Source organism: Salvelinus sp. IW2-2015, linkage group LG15 (assembly GCF_002910315.2).
Source record: "Salvelinus sp. IW2-2015 linkage group LG15, ASM291031v2, whole genome shotgun sequence".
Lineage (NCBI taxonomy): Eukaryota > Metazoa > Chordata > Actinopteri > Salmoniformes > Salmonidae > Salvelinus > Salvelinus sp. IW2-2015.
Genome location: NC_036855.1, coordinates 30,044,746 through 30,060,547, shown reverse-complemented (window position 1 = coordinate 30,060,547; position 15,802 = coordinate 30,044,746). Strand labels below are relative to the sequence as shown.

Genomic DNA, 15,802 nt, shown 5'->3' with positions numbered 1-15,802 from the left:
ATCATACATCCTGGTGCTTAGTAACCATACCCCYGTCTCCCTGCACATTGTAAATATGGTATTTGCACTGACCCTGGAACAGACCCTGGAAAACTSTAGCTTACTTCTTATTTCTTGTGTTTTTTTCTAATATATTTTATAGTTCTACTGATATTGATTACTGCATTGTTGGGAAAGAACTCGCAAGAAAGGCATTTAACTGTACTCCTGCACGTGACAATAAAATGTAACTTGAAATGAAGCCTTATTGGGAAAAACCAAAAGGCTGAAATGGTTGTCCTCTCCCAACCACCTCTTCGGTTGGCCTTTACAGGGAGGTTATAAATCCAGWCCTGGGTTCACCCTGCCTGTTACAGAGAAACTTCCACCGCTCACCCCAAATGTGATCCAAGACATTACATAGGGCTACCGCGTGTCATCAACGGAAGTCGATATGTGTATCATCTGGGAATCAGAATGTTACTGACAGACTGGAAGTCTGTGGCAACGTGGGTGGGTTACCCATATATCGTACTGATGACTGCTCACCAGACAGAAGACGCGTCTATGGATATCGGTTCGCGCTTCTCAGAACGCACTACAGCCTACAAATAGTGTAAATAAATAGTTCATTACGTAGGATGAGCAAGAGAAGAACCCGGTAGGGAGTAGAGACTAGTACACACACACACACACACACACACAGATGGACATGCTCCTCCTGAAGGACAAGAATGCATGAAAGTGATTCTATTGCCAGCTACTGAAGATATTTTTTAAGGAAGCGGATGTATCATTTGACCTTCCGACAACAAAGCCTCACATAGCAAACATGAAACATCTAACCATCTACCAGCCAGCACAACGACCATATAAGAGGAAAACACAGCAGAAGTAGAGAGAGAGAGAGAGAGAGAGAGAGCGTGAGAGAGAGGGGAGGAAAGAGACAGATTAATTGGGTAATCACAGTACTAACCTGTTTCACTTCAGCAGGCATTGTTCAAATCCCTTTCTTAAACCTTGAAGAAAGCAAAGCAATTTCCTTCTTTCCAAAAAGTTCTCTCCTCGCTTGTCTCTTGTTCCTTATTGACGTGAGTTAACCCGTGAGCGCAGACGCAGCTCAGAGGCAGGCAGCCATCCTTTCCCCACGCTGTCTCTCGCTGACACGCACGCTCGCACACTCCCCTCCCTCTCTCKCACACTCCAAATCCGCTCAGAGGGGGAGAAAAAAAAGCTTAGTCTATCCTCTGCTCAGCAGAGACGCTGAAATGTTCAGGACAGTAGACTACAGCCGCTCTGGACAAACCAAAGAGACTAAAAACTCCTTCGCCTCTGACGAGTCAGACTACTGTAAAGGACGGGAAGAAACAAAACAGCACAACAGTTACCCAGAGAGAGGAACAAAACCCGGAGTTTCAGAGAAAATGGTGAAGGAGGAGGGGTGATGGTGAATAGTTTCCAGACAGGCAGCAGTTGCCCTGTGGTGTTCTGAGTGTAGCAGCCTCAACACTCTGCTCTCCCTCGGACTCCGACTCTCGCTCACTCCCTCTTGCAGCATCGATGCAAACTCCTGACAGGGGAGTGGGAAGTGGGAGGAGGAGGGGCAGGGGGCTGAGAGACAGACACAGCTGGAGCACACACGCATACAGAGAGCCTTGCTCTGACACCACCCCATCAACCAGAGGAGAGAAGGAGAAAGAGGGATATCAGAGTTTGGCCCCCAAAACAGGAGAGGGGCACCTCACACTGCAAGTTTTTACACACATTATCAACCAACTCTTACCCGTCTACTCCACGCCTTTCTCTCCAAACTCCTTCTGTATCCTTCACTCACTGCACTTCATATGAGGGGGGGAAAACCGCCTGCGTGAAAGAATTCAGCTATAATACGGTGACCCACTGAGGAAGAAAGTTCATCTAAATCACGTAAATGTACTTGGCCAAGACTCAGACAGGAGCTCAAGCAAGGCCCTTTTTGTGTGTGTGTGGGGGGGGGGGGGCACAACTTTGTGAAGACTTGACTACACTTTGGGGAAAGAAAACCCAACAGAAACAAAATAGCGAAATACTCAGGAGAAAGGGAAATGGCTGAGGTTTGCATTCCCCAAGCTGCATAGCATTATATTAGTTCACTTCTCTATGACGAACTACCTGAGTTAGTCTAAAAGAGAGATGGTTTTACATCAAACCGCCGTCTGCACCACCATGCCCCAGCATTTATAATCTTCAAATAACACACTTAATTATTTACCCGACAACATACCCTTCATAATATTTTCATATAACCCGTGGCACGGTGCTAGGCACGCTGCAACACTGAGTTATAAATTTTTGCAGTGCAGGCAATCAAACCCACTTAGTTATTTTCTTGTCTGTCTGTCAGTATTAGGCTGGGGAACATATGGAGTAAGGGTTAATGCACAGCAATCATGCCTCACACTGACAGACAGACACCGTAGATGAAGCTGCATCTGGTAAAATCATGTGTTCTTCTTCCCTCAAGATGTGAGAGAAGGAGGAATAAAAGGGAGAGAGGTAGTGAAAGAGAGGCGGAGGGAGAGGCAGAAAGAGAGAGAGGGAGAAGCAGAGGTAGGTACACCTATAGCTGATCTCTTGGCAGTAGTACTGTAGACTACTTAAAACTGACCTCAACTCATAGTCTCTCAGAGCGTTCAAAGTCAACCTAATAACACCCCTATCAGATCACAGCAAAATCACAGTCTACAGTATTTGAACAGAGCAATCCTCAATCATGAGGCATCAAAGCCAAAGGAACTGAATAATACTTAGAAATGCTATAGATGGAAGGAATGTAGTGTGGAAACCTACCAAAAAACAATTAGGCAACAACAAATTCAATCCCTTTCAGACAACTTCCTGGGCAAAACATGCCACTGTAATAGTGAAGGTGTAAACTTAGCAGTAGATWACCTAAACAGTATATTTCACCTCTCAGCTTCCCTATCAAACCAAAAAATGTCAAACAGAAAAACTAAGAAAATTAACAACAATGATAAATGGTTTGATGAAGAACGCAAAAACCTAAGAAAGAAATAAAGAAATCTATCCAACCAAAAACAGAGAGACCCAGAAAACCTGTCTCTACYCCTTCACTARGGTGAATCACTAAAACAKCACAGAAATACACTACGGAAAAAGAAAGAACAGCAAATCAGAAATCAGCTCGATGCAACTGAAGAATCCATTAACTAATTAGCCACTTCTGGGAAAATTAGAAAACACAAAGAGTTATCTATCCAAAATGGAGTAGTATGGATAAACCACATCTCCAATCTTTTTGGCCCTATAACAAAGAACAAACAGCAAAAACATATACATGATCAAATACAACTCTTAAAATCAACTATTAAAGACGACCAGAACCCACTGGATTCTCCAATTACATTGAATGATCTACAGGACAAAATACAAACCCTCCAACCCAAAAATGGCTGTGGTGTTGATGGTGTCCTCAATGAAATGACAAAATATACCGACCACAAATTCCAATTGGCCAACATCCTTTAACATCATCCTCAGCTGTTGCATCTTCCCCAATATTTGGAACCAAGGCCTGATCACCCCAATCCACAAAAGTAGAGACAAATTTGGCCCCAATAACTACCGTGGGATATGCGTCAACCTTGGGAAAAACCTCTGCATTATCATTAACAGCAGACTTGTACATTTCCTCAGTGAAAACAAATTGGCTTTTTACCAAATTACCGTACGACAGACCACGCATGCACCCTGCACACCCTAATTGACAAAAAAACAAAAACAAAACAAAGGCAAAGTCTTCTCATGCTTGGTTGATTTTTWAAAAAAGCATTTGACTCAATTTGGCATGAGGGTCTGCTTTACAAATTGATGACAAAAAAAACATACATTATAAAATACAAGTGTGTGTGGTTAAAATAGGCAAAAAACACACATTTCTTTCCACAGTGCCGTGGGGTGAGACAGGYATGCAGCTTAAGCCCCACCCTCTTCAACATATATATCAACAAATTTGCGAGGGCACTAGAACAGTCTGCATCACACGGCCTCACCCTACTAGAATCTGAAGGCAAATGTCTACTGTTTGCAGATGATCTGGTGCTTCTGTCCCAAACCAAGGAGGGCCTACAGCAGCACTTAGATCTTCTGCACAGATTCTGTCAGACCTGTGCCCTGACAGTAAATCTCAGTAAGACAAAAATAATGGTGTTCCAAAAAAGGTCCAGTTGCCAGGACCACAAATACAAATTCCATCTAGACACCGTTGTCRTAGAGTACACAAAAAAACTATAAATACCTCAGCCTAAACATCAGCACCACAGGTAACTTCCACAAAGTTGTGAACGAGCTGAGAGACAAGGCAAGAAGGGTCTTTAATGCCATCAAAAGGAACATAAGATTTGACATAGCAWTTAGGATTTGGTAAAACAATACCTGAATCAGTTATAGAACCAATTGCCCTTTATGGTTGTGAGGTCTGGGGTCTGCTCAACAACCAAGAATWAAAAAAAYAAAATGAGACAAACAGCAAATTGAGATTCTGCATGCAGAATTCCGCAAAAATATCCGCCGAGTACAATGTAAAACACCAAATGCATGCAGAGCAGAATTAGGCCGATACCGGCAAATMATCAAAATCCAGAAAAGAGCCGTTAAATTCTACAACCACCTAAAAGGGAAGTGATTCCTAAACCTTCCATAACAACAAAGCCATCACCTACAGAGAGATGAACCTGGAGAAGAGTCCCCTAAGCAAGCTGGTCCTGGGGCTCTGTTTACAAACATAAACAGACTCCACAGAGCCCCAGGACAGCAACACAATTAGACCCAACCAAATCATGAGAAAACAAAAAGATAATTACTTGACACATTGGAAAGAATTCACAAAAAAACTGAATAAACTAGAATGCCCATTCTCCCCATCATACTTTACTTAATTTATTTAATCTGTTAAATGAGTGAAATTAGTTTTGGTATAGTTTAGGTTCAGTTTCAAGGCAATAACCACCCTGATAATCAGCTGGGCACTGTCGGGAGAAGGAGGGAAGCAGGCCCTACTGTTTGGGAGAGGGAAGAGGCCCTACTGTTTGGGAGGAGGAGGGAAGCAGGCCCTACTGTTTGGTAGGAGGAGGGAAGCAGGCCCTACTGTTTGGGAGGAGGAGGGGCAATGGGGAAAACCATAAAAAAAATGACATGCCCTCCTAAAACTGGTTATAACTCCAGTTCTGTTTGTGATGTTAAGATTCTAACACCGCCAGTGTGTTATATAGACTTATTTAAGAAAAGTCAAGGAATTTTGTAATTCATGAGCAGTCAAAATGACTGCTTTAGCGGTTCTAGTGTTAAAGGTCCAACGCAGKCATTTTTATCTCATTATCAAATCKCTTCTGGGTAACAATTAAGTACCTTACTGTGATTGCTTTCAATTAAAAATGGTCAAAAACAAACAAAAGCTTCTAAGCCAAGGGTAATTTCTCAAGCAAGAATTTTGTTATGACTGTCAGATTGAGGTTGGGGAAAACAGAACATTTGCTGTTAATGGCAGAGAGGCTTGGAATGCTCTTTCTTACTGGTCTATTAAATAATTTAATCACCAAAACAGGCTGAAGTTTCAGGCGGRCTTTTCAAACAGATCTTACACTAAAAGGGCATTATCATTTTGACAATTTTACAGTATTATTACAAACTCAGCGTGGAAATACACTGAGCATACGAAACATTCACCAGTTGAATCCATGATCCCTTAATGATGTCACTTGAATCAGTGTAGATGAAGGGGAGGAAACAGGTTAAAGGAGGATTTTTAAATCTTGAGACAATTGAGCCATGGATTGTGTGAGTGTGCCATTCAGAGGGTGAATGGGCAGGGTATGGTAGTAGGTGTCAGGCGCACRGGCTTGTGTCAAGAACTGCAACTCTGCTGGGTTTTCCACGCTAAACAGTTTCCAGTGTGTATCAAGAATGGTCCACCACCCAAAAGACATCCAGCCAACTTGAAACAGCTGTGGGAAGCATTGGAGTCAACATGGGCCAGCATCCCTGTGGAACGCTTTTGACACCTTGTAGAGTCCATGCCTCGACAAATTGAGGCATTTCTGAAGGCAAATGGCGAGGGGGGAGGGTGTGTTCCTAAAGTTTGGTATACTCAGTGTATATAAAACACGGGCAAATCACGTTTTTGACTGCACTGGGCCTTTAACACTCGTCAATCCAATACCTTGATAGTTGAATAGAATGATTATGGCACTCTTTGAACAAGCCTATACAATCAAACTCCTTCCAAATGTCTTCCTCCCTCCATTCTCTCGGCTCTCTTTGTGCCTTTTCTTTCTCTGATTGTATGTGTCGGTGGTGGAGTCCCCAGGCAGCCACACTACCCAGGTCTGGCAAAACGAGGCCCTGGGAGAGCGCAGGAGAGACAGAGAGACAGAGAGACAGAGAGAGAGAGAGAGACAGAGGGGTAGAGAGAGTGGGACTACAGTCGTAGCTCCTATTCGTTGCCACATTCTTCCTCTGGCAAAAGTTATTCTCTCCATCCCTCCAAACCTTAAACTCAAAGACCCCGTGAGACACACGGCATGTGTCCACATACCAGAACTGACTTCTACCACTCTGCCCTGCGGTAATGCCTTAACGTGCTAAGTTAAGAGGCCCAGGGTTTGCTGCTGGCCTAGAGAAGCACATAACTCACTCTCACTCAGACCAGCCCCAACCCCAGGCCTAGCTCCAACCCCAGGCCRAGCCCCAACCCCAGGCCTAGCCCCAACCCCAGGCCTAAACCCAACCCCAGGCCTAGCCCCAACCCCAGGCCTAAACCCGCTGGGTGAGTGGAAGTGGTACATGGGGCTGGGCTGCAATGACATTAATGATATGACTGATGTGTGGGGTATACCAAGCTCCTGGTGCATATAAGCTGCCGTCACTGTTAAGCCATTCACTGCCAGTCTCTGTGGTCCAGTTAGTCTACCCACATGGTAGTGGCTAGGCCTATGAGCTTTCACATGGGGTCAATGTCGAGGGAGACACCAACATTTGTCTTGCATGTGTACTTCATGAACCCAAAATATTGATGGAATACAACTTCTGTTGCTGATTTGCTGTGCAATTTACATGCTTGTAACTCATGTAGTAAAAATGTCGCACAAGTACCTGAAACGTATGAGCATAATTAAATTGAGGCTTTGAAGAGCCAAACACCTCTAAACTACAAAGCACGCGGAGCATTTCCGACTGGTTTCAATTTAGTCCTCCAATCAAGGGGTGGTGGGGGTCAGTTTCCAACCTTGTTTGGTTATATACCCAGCTAGTCAGAGGCAAAAGGTCACATTCCTGGCGTGGCACGGGGATCTAATAAAGGAGAGAGGACACCCGCTTATTTTAAACACATGGGTCGTTGTGACTAACTCTGACTCCAGGCTTAGACAATCATGACCATCGCTCCGACAGAGACAGAGACACTTAATGCTGGTCAGAGACCAGACAGAGGCGTCGCTGCTCCACCCCAACATACAGACTTTCTATGAAAGACATWATGTCCCGGAGGGGGTAGAAGCACTGTGCTAGTGAATGTAATAGTTAAATGGATTGTGATCAAATGGCAGGGAGGTGCACAAGGACAGAAAGGCTTGATGGGCTGATCAGAAGGATGAAGGGCTGAGCCTCACCACAGGAATATAAAAAGCCTGCTGTACAAAAGGCATCTCTCCATCTTCCTTTCTCAGTCTCTCTRTCCCTCTCCCTCCCCCTGTCTCTCATGAATACAAGGAATGTGCCCATGTCCTCCTATGTTAGACATGCATTGAGCAGGGATACAAAGAGGGCTTAGCCCCTCCGCAATCAACACTGTAATTCATGGACCAGCGACTCAAGTGTTGAGGGGGGGAGGGGATAAAATACAGTATACACGGTAGTATAGTGTTGCCTGGCTACCAAAACTCCTTGCAACCGGACAAACGCTACGCCACGCCCACGGACGTTAGCTTCTTCTCCTCAATGAGTCCGGATCGGAGTACCTCCGACGATTTCTAGACGGTCTGATTGGTCCCAGAAACTGATTGGTTGGGCCAGAGCCAAACATGGGTAAAGCAGCGTTTCGATACTCTGATTGGTTAGAGACGATCCGACCGCCGATGACTTTGTTTTGTACAACACCCCTCATTTGGACGTCACCACAAACGACTTCAACGACGGCAGTCTCAGACTGAAGTATGTAGCGAACATAGAGCAGCGGAAGAACTCACTGAGTCGCTAGGCAAAGTTTAGGGCCCATTTCTTGCTATGCTTAGATTTAGAAAGCGTAGCCAGYAAAAAAAAGGGAAAAGTAAAAGTGATAAACTAGCACATAGGTTTACAACTGTGAACCCAATGGAGTCAATGTCCTTCTACACAGAAGTACAATGTGATTGTTACAACCGGGCTACAGAAAGAGATAACAGCCCCAGAGGATGGGGGCCACATACAGAAACGGTGCAGCCGGGAAGCAAAAACAAACAAACAGCGCAGGCGTTTTCACACAGAGGTAATTACGCATTTACGGGAGGCGAGAATGTTCCTAATGACACTGGGAGGAGAAAGGAGGGAGAGAGGGGTAGAGGGGAAAAAGGTAGGAGGAACGGTTTGGGGGGACTGAGGTTCATTGTTAGGCAAGTGATTTACGAGAAGTCGGGGGGCTCCTAGGCTCTGCCAGTGAGGGATATATCTGCCTGCGAACGCTATAGCACTGTGCTCGGGGCCTTTGTGTCCATTGTGGCATGGCCAGTGAGGGTGTGTGTGTGTGTGTGTGTGTGTGTGTGTGTATGTATGTGTTTGAAGAGCGGTGCGGCGCAATCACTGGACCAGACTGAGGCCCATATCTCACCCACAGACCACACTGAGATCAAAGGGATGTACTGTTCCTCTAAAGCAGTGGTACCCAAACTGTGGGGCGCGCCCCAGAGCGGTCAGCGGGGGCTTGGGGTCCCCCCCAACCAATTTTTTTTTATTTAAAAAAATATTAAGTAACTCGGTCCGGCTTTAAACTTACTCTTGAAGGTTGTAATAGTAGAATGCACAAGGTGCAATTTCGAAATTGGGTAGTGCATCATCAGTTTCTCTTGTCATGTCAGTCATTGCAGACCTTAAGAGAGATATTTATAACTTGCAAGAAATGTCCAGATCAATTAGCCCATGTCAGCTAAATTGTTTGACTTATAAAAAATATAAAAAATGGCCCATAGATATTGTTGTAAAAGGTTTGGTCACCTGCTCTAAAGGAACCTCGCATGCCTTTAAAAACGTCACAACATTTGCAGGGTAGTCAGTAGTGCACGCTGCCCCAGCCCATCTCACTAGCTATACCGTCTTAATACTGAACCAGATCCAACACTACATAGCAAAATGATGTACATGTACAACGTTATCTGGGATTTAGCCATCATCGTCAGTATTTCTGAAGGACGGTTGGTGTTCCTAGATGAAGGCCGACATTAGCGTTGTTAGTGTCAGTCTTAATAATAAATGAGTGACACACTATATCAATAAAATCCCAGTAAAACAACAACTTTTCAGCATCACTGTGTCTTCTTCAGGGTCATACCAACTCAGCCAAACAGGGCCATAGTGTAGTATTAGTGAAATGAGGTCATCTCCTCTGTAGACTAGGCCAGACAGAAATAAGGGGTGGGAGCTGAGTGCTGTCTGACAGGCACCATTCTCAGAGGGTCTCCATGTGTCACCACTTGACCTTCCACGCCTCCAGGAGACTGCTCCAGGCAAATATCCATTTACCAAAGCAGGAGAAACAGACATGGGACTGCGTCCAAAATGGCACCCTACTCCCTATATAGTGCACACATTTTTACCAGGGCCTATAGGGTCCTGGTCAAAAGTAGTGTACTAGAAAGGGAATAAGGTGCCATTTGGAAAGGACACATGGTTTTAGCGTGTCCCTGGTCACTGGTCGAACATGTGAGAGAGGACTGAAAGACATGCTTCGTGTCAGTGATTCCTAGTCGATGATTCCATTACCCGCTGTATGACAGCATTGTCTTGCTTTTCTCGAGAAGAAACCATTAAAAACACACGGCACATAGCGCTTCAGTAAAGAGTTCAATCATGATGAGTGAGGACCAAAAAGGCTTCGGAAATATGTCTTGGGAAATCGGCTGACGGGTGTTAACAAACATTTCCATCCATAACATTCCTGATCCACATCGACTAACACAGCACGTGACGATAACATAAAATCTTCATGAAATAACTCACCACACTGGATCATGTTGTTCTGTCTGTCCATTACCCCAAGCACGTCACTACACCCGCAATAACATCTGCTAAATATGTGTATATGTGACCAATACAGTTGGATTTGATTTAATGTAGCAGTGAACAGTGAAAGCCAGCCAGCTAAACAGGGATGTTGACGCTAGCTAAACCCAAAAGCAGTGAATTATTTAATGTTTGTGTTGTTTTGACCACCATGCTGATCTAACGCTCTACAGGAGACCCATGAATCATATGGAGGAGCTCTGTAGAGCATGATCAAACACACCAGTCAGGATGCTCAAACACACCTGTGAACAGCAGGATCAGGGTGGGTCTCCTCCTCCTCTCACCTAATGATCAGACAGTCTTGACAAACCTCCGTCTACTCTGGGGATTCCAATAACCCACTGCTGACATTGTGTTCGCACAAGCTTCAACTCTTACCCTACGAGGTCCAGAGGCCTGCTAGTTTTCTGTTTTACCGGATAATGAATTGCACCCACCTGGTGTCCCAGGTCTAAATCAGACCCTGATTAGGGAGGAACAAATGAAAAAACTGCAGTGGAACTGGCTTTAAGAACAAGAGTTGAGTTTGAGGGGTAGAAACCATTTTGGTCATGAATTTTGGAACATTTTGGAACCACCTTGTCAAAGGCTTGCATCGAAAACAGCAGAACTAGAGAACAACAAGGCAGGACAGGAAACTGTCATCTGCTAGCTATAGAGCCCAACCCCTCTCTGGAGTTGGAGAGAGCTCTGTCTAAATCAATTTTATTAAGAATGTACTCGCTGTTCCATTAATCAGACTGACTGCTTCTCCTCTCTGACCCCAACTTTAAATAACAGATGGGCCCATCGATTGCTACCCCTACGCTGATGACTGGGAGCCCCCGAGCAAAAGGCCGCTGARCCCCGGCCCATTTAATCCATCATGCAGGGAGGAGAGAGGGGATGTGTGTGTGTGTGTGGGGGGGGGCTGCGAGCAGAAAGGTTAGGAGAGTAGGATGCCTTACTTCGTCCAACAGAGAGCCAGGTACATTCCTCCATCCTCATATATACAGCGCATTCTGAAAATATTCAGACCCCTTGACTTTATTCACATTTTGTTACATTACAACCCTATTCTAAAATGGATTACATTATTTTCAGTCTACACACAATACTATTATTTTCAGTCTACACGAAAACAGGTTTAGAAATGTTTGCAAATGTATTCAAAATAAAAAACAGAAAAACCTTATTTACGTAAGTATTCAGACCCTTTGCTATGAGACTCGAAATTGATCATCCTTGTGATGTTTCTACAACTTGATTGGAGTGTACCTGTGGTAAATTAAATTGATTGGACATGATTTGAAAAGGTACACCCTTGTCTATATAAGGTCCCACACTTGACAGTGCATGTCWGAYCAAAAACCAAGCCATGAGGTCGAAGGAATCATCCGTGGAYCTTCAAGGCACAGATCTGTGYAAGGGTACAAAAATAATTCTGCAGCATTGAAGGTCCTCAAGAACACATTCTTGAGGACCTCTGGTCTGATYAAARCAAGARTGAARWCTTTGGCCTGAATGCCAAGTGTCACGTCTGGAGGAAACTTGGCACCATCTTTACGGTGAAGCATGGTGGAGGCAGCATCATGCTGTGGGGATGTTTTTCAGCGACAGGGACTGGGAGACTAGTCAGGAGAGGGAAAGATGAACGGCGCAAAGTACAGAGAGATCCTAGATGAAAATCTGCTCCACAGCGCTCAGGACCTCGGACTYGGGCGAAGGTTCACCTTCCAGCAGGACAACGACCCTAAGCACACAGCCAAGACAATGCAAGAGTGGTTTTGGGACAAGTCTCAATGTCCTTGAGAGGCCCAGCCAGAGACCGGAATTGAACCCGATCAAACATCTCTGGAGATAKCTGAAAATAGCTGTACAACAARGCTCCTCATCCAACCTGACAGAGCTTGAGAGGATCTGCAGAGAAGAATGGGAGAAACTCCCCAAATACAGATGTGCCAAGCTTGTAGCGTCATAKCCAAGACGCAAAGCTGTAATCGGTGCCAAAGGTGCTTCAACAAAGTAGAGTAAAGGGTCTGAATACTTATGTAAATGTGATATTTCAGTTTATTTGTAATAAATATGCAAACATTTCTAAAAACCTGTTTTTACATTATGGGGTATTGTGTGTAGACTYATGAGGGAAAWAAATACATTTGAATCAATTCTAGAATAATCAAAATGTGGAAAAAGTCAAAGGGTCTGAATACTTTKCGAACGCACTGTACAACCTCATGGTGTAACGTAGGCTCTGTCCATGGTTCAGACAGATAGATAGATAGAGCTCCTCAGGATGAGCCAGCCTTGCTGCCAAGCCAAGCATGCAGGTGCCTTCTGCAGCCCTTGGGGCAGACGGCAGAGCAGCCGAACCACAATGATGATCAACATTCCCGTCCTCCGCCATCCACTCCACACTCTATCAGGTAATTACATGTGGATGATTAAATCATGGTTATTCACCGAAACAGTACAACAAAATATAAAACAATCTTTTTTACAAAAAAGGTAATTGCGGCCCAGCCAATTTGCTGCAGTGTTTACGAGAGGTTTGGAGCGAGCGGTCCAGACTGGTTCACTGTGAATGAGCTACGTTTAAAGAGCGGTGGGGTGTGTAAAACGTTGAGCGGGCCTGTGTGTGGCGGGCCGTTCCACCCAATTGACCCCACGATGCAGAGAGACAGGTGATGGGCCACAGCAGTTAGCCAGCCGTGAGTGATGGGCTGGGCTGCCATGCTTGAGACTTAATCATCCCTTATGCCATCTAAAATGGCACCGAGCCAGAGAAATTAACGCTGGCACAATCTGTGAAGAAATACATTTTGGGAGGAAAATTCTAAAAGCAGTGCATTCATGGAAATGCCCATCCGCAAGGGTTAGTACACACACATACCTGTTCCCAAACAWTTGGTTTCAAAACCAAGACAGTGACAGTGTTCTTTCTGTATAAGATCTAACACTTGACCTTACGATTTAATGACAGAGGAAATTGCGGCAGTGACATTTCCCTCCCTTGGTCTGTTCATGCGGGAGTTTGCTCTGTACTGTAAATCAAACGGGCATTTCGATGACATTTCAGCGGATCATGTCTGCCTCACTTCACATCTCCTTTAACACACCCCCAGCCAGAGAGGTCCGTACTCCACTCCCAGGCCCAGCCAAGGCCCAGCCAAGGCCTAAACGTTCTTCAACCACAGGCAGAATTGGATGAACAGACACGATCCAAAATCGGCAGCAAGACCACAAAACAATATCAAAAGAGCACCGGGTAGAAGGAGATGGGATCACCACATCACATGACATTGTAATGATTACGTCACCATCCAGGCAGCACAACAGATCAGGAATAACATAAGGGCTTGGATCAGCTGCCAGCCGCCCAGGAGAAAGAGATGGCGTCACCACACGTCGCCTCGAGAGCAATGAGCCAAATACATATGGTGGTGTAGAGCGATGGAATGAGAGCGGCCAGAGCAGCTCAAATGGAGGGGGATTGGATAGTCGGAGTAAGCAGGGAGTTAAGGGGGACGGGCAGGCGGGGCGTGCTGGCATGATTTACCTGCATCACCACCTGCTGCCAGGCCAGGGGTTGGCTGTTGGGTGGCAGGTTAGCATTAGGRCCAGTCCCTCCCAGCCTGTCGGCTGTTATGTTGGAACGCTCCAGCTGCAGGGAGACGTTGCGTCGCTCCTCCTCCAGCGCCCGGGTCAGACGCTCAAAACGCGCCTCCTGCTCTTTCACCGAAGCCAGGATACTGGCGGCCGAGCACACCTCATAGTCCTCCATGGCTGAGGGTGGCCGGATGTTGAGTCAGGGGAGCAGGGCTAGGTTGGACTGAGCTGAGCTTTAATAGGTACGTCAGAGGTCAGGAGGGAGGGGATGGAGAGAAGGAGGGGGTCACCAGGTCAATACCGACACTCAACCTGTCTGACATGGTTGCTTGATGGCTGTATTCTACTAAACACGAAGATGCCCTTGAAGACAGAAGAATAACATTTTTTTTAAACACTTAATTCAATTGTGTTGTGATTGTAACACCAATTACAGGAAAATGAGGGTATGTTCCAAATACAGAGTGAGCCAAATACACAGTCCCACATAGGTGTCAAAACATGGATGAGCATTGCACACAATTGCAAACAATCTTCAAATAGACAATTGGCGGTGGTTCAGGATGACGTGATTCTCCTCCACAAATGTCTGTCTTACTTCACCTGGTAGCGCTATCAATGCAACTGCTCATTTCCAGTACATGCACATGCCCAGCATTGATGCATGTGGAAGAGACCCACAGTACATTTCCACAGGCATACACCCAAGACGTGCATGCTCCACAACTTGACTTGCCAACCATGCCTATATGATACTGTTCCCATCACGAGCTTCCGTAAACAGACACAACATGATGTATAGCCTATGTCACTGTTAAACACTGGTATCAATAATGGATGGTGGAACGATATCAAGGGAGTTGATCACGTAACAAATGAGAGTAAGGATACAGTACATCAAGTGTCATATACACAACTGTGCACACAAACACACACATGCACAGGGTGTTATGAATACACACCTAGTAGAGTGGTAGACAGAGCAGTTAGATAACAGACATCCCCCTCTGTACAGACAGTAAACYGAGTGGAAGAGCCTGATGGTTAGAAGGAAGAAAACCTGGGGGAAAAAGGGATAAGAAAAGGAAAGAGAATGAGATTTAGATCAGACGGGTTGAAACATATATGACAGCATTGTTTTCAAGGTCCAGAAAGTCAAGTGGGGAAAGAGATGCATCACTGAGCAATAACAAACTCATAACACATGCTGTATTCCATCTGAAACCACACAAGGACATCTATCAACTCATCTTTGAACTAACTACAACAGAGAGAGCGAGCGAAAAGGAGAGCTAGCGTGAGAAAGAGAGAGCGGCGAGCGAGGTGAGAAAGGGAGAGCGAGCGGAGAAAGGAGAGCGAGCGAGCGAGCGTGAGGAAAAAGGAGAAGCGAGCGAGCGAGCGTGAGAAAGGGAGAGAGCGAGGAGCGAGCGTGAGAAAGGAGAGCGAAGCGTGCGAGCGTGAGAAAGGAGAGGCGAGCGAGCGAGCGTGAGAAAGGGAGAGCGAGCGAGCGAGCGTGAGAAAGGGAGAGCGACGAGCGTGAGAAAGGGAGAGCGAAGCGAGCGAGCGTGAGAAAGGAGAGCGAGCGAGCAGCGTGAGAAAGGGAGAGCGAGCGAGCGTGAGAGAAAGGAGAGCGAGCGAGGCGTGAGAAAGGGAGAGCGAGCGAGCGTGAGAAAGGGAGAGCGAGCGAGCGAGTGAGAAAGGAGAGCGAGCGAGCGTGAGAAAGGGAGAGCGAGCGAGCGAGCGTGAGAAAGGGGGAGAGCGAGCGAAGCGCGAGCGTGAGAAAGGAGAGCGTGAGGCGAGCGTGAGAAAGGAGAGCGAGCGTGAGAAAAGGAGAGCGAGCGTGAGAAAAGGAGAGCGAGCGAGCGTGAGAAAAGGAGAGCGAGCGAGCGTGAGAAAAGGAGAGCGAGCGAGCGTGAGAAAAGGAGAG

The 15,802-nt window shown here is 45.8% G+C and overlaps 1 pseudogene; it reads right to left on the bottom strand.

The window, feature by feature from the left end:
* The window catches only part of LOC111974557 (splicing regulator ARVCF-like), a 113,300-nt pseudogene extending 111,739 nt beyond the window's left edge, over positions 1 to 1,561 (bottom strand).
* Between the last annotated feature and the right edge of the window lie 14,241 nt (positions 1,562 to 15,802).